Below are 3895 nucleotides of genomic sequence, written 5' to 3' on the forward strand. Positions count from 1 at the left end.
TTAATTAACCCTCTAACTAAGATTTTAACTAAAACATTTAAAATACAGCATATAATACTGCCTCCTTCCTAAATTGTGAAGTATAATGAACCTTTTTAATACAAAAATAAAATACTACACTAAACGGTCAATTCATTAAGTCATTTTGGTGGTTTTTCTTCTCAGGCCCATAGTATACAGATGGGATGTACTGATGTTCCTTGACCTCACGGGCTTTCCTGTTGTTGGAGGATTCTTTTGGGCTAGATGGTCGAGTGAATACACTAGCAACTATATTTCTGTTGATCCACTGGAAGTGGTCTTGATAGGAACATTGAGACCCTTGGCAGGTTGAGTTTCCACTAATAAATTATTCTCTGGAGTTATCCAGTTTGTTGTTTTCTCAACGACATAGTTTCTAATATTATCACAGTGGAGAAACTTTTGCTTGGATTGTCTATCCTTCTGTATTCTGCAAACCGCATTATTGATTATTTACAGCATAACATATTTCCTTTCCAAGCACTTTCTAATTTTGGAGTTCATCCTTTCTTGCAGTGGAGATTGTACAGCCATACCATGTCATCTTAGTGAAATCCAGTTTATTAGCATTAATATTATAACAAATTTTGATTTTATTCCTAACTGATTTAAGTTTTTTTCTGGGTAAAGCAGTGTATGATATCAATTGTGTTTCTTAGTCTCTCTACATATTCTGTGTAAGACTCTTCTGAGTGACTATTCTCCAGGTGAGAGTAGAGAAAATCGTATAACACTTTAAGTTCTTCCCAAATTTCAGTGATGATGTATATTGTTTTTAGTTTCAATTGTATTACTGTATGATAACTCATCAGTAACAGGAGAAGATCTTGATCCTGTGTTTTCTGATGTTCAATGACATAAATGGTTAATTGATTTAGCAGTGTACAGTTGCATCTCTCCACGATGTCATCAGAAGGTGGACGAAAGGCTGTTGTCCTGGTAATTTTTTATCTAAAGGATCTAAGTGTAGTTGTATAGCCACACCAAATATTGAAACAAATTCACTGATCACTTTTCTTGCAAGAATTTATGCTTCTTAGTTAGGAACAACATTTACTGAAGTAATCCATAGCCCATCACAACTATGATGTATTTATTACCACAGTTACTCGTTAGTAGAGGACCAAGCACACTAACAGTAACATTCTCAAGTGGTATTTTAGCAGACTACTGCTGTAGCTGCCCATACTTTTTCTTCAATGGACCTTTTCAATCACAGTAGAGTTCATATGTTTTACACTAATTCTTTACAGATCCCCAGAGCCCAACCCAATAGAAACACTCTCTTATCTTCTATTGTGTCTTCTCAACAGCAAAGTGTTCAGCCATTGGAAGACTGGGAAGTTGATGGGGTACTGTGGAATGTAGATATTGTGAAAGTACCAACTGTAGTCGTTGTATCTTACCAATTCCAAAAATAATAACCCTACTTGTAGGCATAATAAATCATACTGTGCCTAGTACATACTTGTATTTGGGCTCTATGGAACGACTGTTTGGCATGGGGGTCTTTCTGCACTCAATTATTCGATACACTGAATAATTGGTTTTAGACTCGTAATTTTTACCTGCACATTTTGTCGTTGAGTATATGACCACGGTGATTCTTCATAATCGCTTGCATACGCCACATCTTGGATCACACTCTGTTGTATTTTAGGTTGGTAGTCTTTACTATCTTGTGTTTCCCTTTTTCACATTATTTACATTCTTCAGCAGTGCACAGTCTTCGGGATAATGTTTCAGTATTTCTATGTTTTGGTCCAGGGCTTGATGTTGAAGTTATACATTTGCAAGTTTTGGAGTCGTCTTCCTGTGTGACCTTCTGAATTGCAAAAATTCGACAGCCACTTCCATGCTGTATGATCTGTCTGGAATGTAAACTCTTTGCCCATTACAGGTAATGATGAAAATGATTCAGGGTTCGAACAACACCTAGTAGCTCTTTTTGAGTTGTGACTCTTTTCTTAAGCATTCATTTACTTGCTATATTAGGCAGTCTTGTGTTCTTTTCCATACTGAACTTGTGATAACACTATTCCCACTATAAAATTACTGGCATCTCTATTCTAATATGAGTGGATCATCAAGAGTTGGATATGTTAATACAGGAGCAGTGGTTAATTCTATTTTTTTATTTGTTAAATTCTTGTTCACAATCATCAGTGCAATAGAACTTATTTAGTTTTTCAAGCAATTCGTGTAATAAATTATGTCCGAAAAACCCCTTACTTTATTTCAAGTTACAAATGTACCTATAGCATTCTACAACCTTTTGTCACCATCAAAAGCTTGTCGAAACGTTGTACATTTGTTACTTATAATAAAGTTTATTTCGTTACCCATTCAAGTAAGCCATCTCCAAACTTTATAAGCTAAAGCTCACTTGCAAGTAACTAGTTAGTTCATGTCCATCTGAAATAGTATACTTTTACTACACGATAAGACACGTGAAATTTTATTTCTTGTAACAGTATGTTGTTTGTTTTGGCCTTACGTTTAATAAGTTGCAGAATGAGCATTAATTAATCTTGTCATTCCAACAATGATTTTCAGTTTTGTTTCATACACAGGCTAACAGATGGCGCTAATACTGTACGAAGTTTCGACCTTTTATTAACGGTTATGGTTAGACAACTCCCTTTTAAAGCATGTAGATATAAAGATCGAAAAGATAAGTCAACCAACAAACCCTTACAAAAATGAAATTAATATTAAAGACTTCTTGTAGTATGAACAAAAATATATAAAATTCTATGAAAAAAGAAAGTTTGTAATTAAGCACAAAGCTATACAATGGGCTATCTGTGCTCTGCCCACCATGGGTATCGAAACCCGGTTTCTAGCGTTGAAAAATAAAAGAAAAGAGAGAGAATAAATATCAACATTAAATCATTTCATTCAAGATGGCGGCACTAGTTAATATTTTTGGTACATTATATACTCACAATTTTTGCATTAGGTCACATTTTTATATTAGCATTACCGCCTAGTGCTTTACAATAATTACTTGAAAATTTACACTTAGGTTATCGTGAAATATGATTTCAGACAGTCGAGGCTGACATGAATTATGTTGGCTCTATAGTATTATCAGGTAAAACGGATCCAGCCCCCACCACTCCCCAAGAGTGAATAATATAGGTACGCAGAATAACAGAAGATTCGACCAAGATATTTATACGAAATCATTCTGACTTATCCCCAGGAAAACTGTGTTTATGCAAAGAAAGAGACTGGACACAAATGTGAAACACACAGCGAACACAATATTTATTCAAAACCAAACCAAAATATTTTCTCAGCATGATGGAAAGTCGCCTTTACAAGAGAGCCAAATCCTTTGAAATATCTCTAAATACCAGTAAATTGTTAACTCTGAAATGAGTTGTTATAGTCTCAGAAAACATCACATTATAGCTTTGTGGTTTCCCAGAGTGACTAGTGCTATCTACGGGACTTGTTATTCCCATCAGTGATTAAGGGAGGTTGTAAATTTTATCCCGATCTACCAAATTAGAAAAATGCTGTCTGGCTTCACATATCAAGTACAACTTTACATCATGGCTAATTCAGTGGATGGCAAATAAGCAGGAACGTAGAGAGCCAGCACGGGCCCCGGGGCAAACATCCTCGCCGGGATTTTCAATAATTTATTAAAAAGAAGAACCTAGATTAGGACAGCAACGAGCTCATAAATCAGACAAAATCATAGCAGCAGCCGTTTTTTTCCTCACAGTATAAGCGTAAAAACATTAGTAAAGTAACAACAAGTATATATTAAATCTATAAAGTAACAAATACATATTGTTACGACAGCGGAGGTCACGTGACGCTAGTAACACGTCATCTTCTCGAACGTTCACGTCCCTTC

Source organism: Limulus polyphemus, unplaced genomic scaffold, assembly GCF_000517525.1.
Source record: "Limulus polyphemus unplaced genomic scaffold, Limulus_polyphemus-2.1.2 Scaffold997, whole genome shotgun sequence".
Classification (NCBI taxonomy): Eukaryota; Metazoa; Arthropoda; class Merostomata; order Xiphosura; family Limulidae; genus Limulus; species Limulus polyphemus.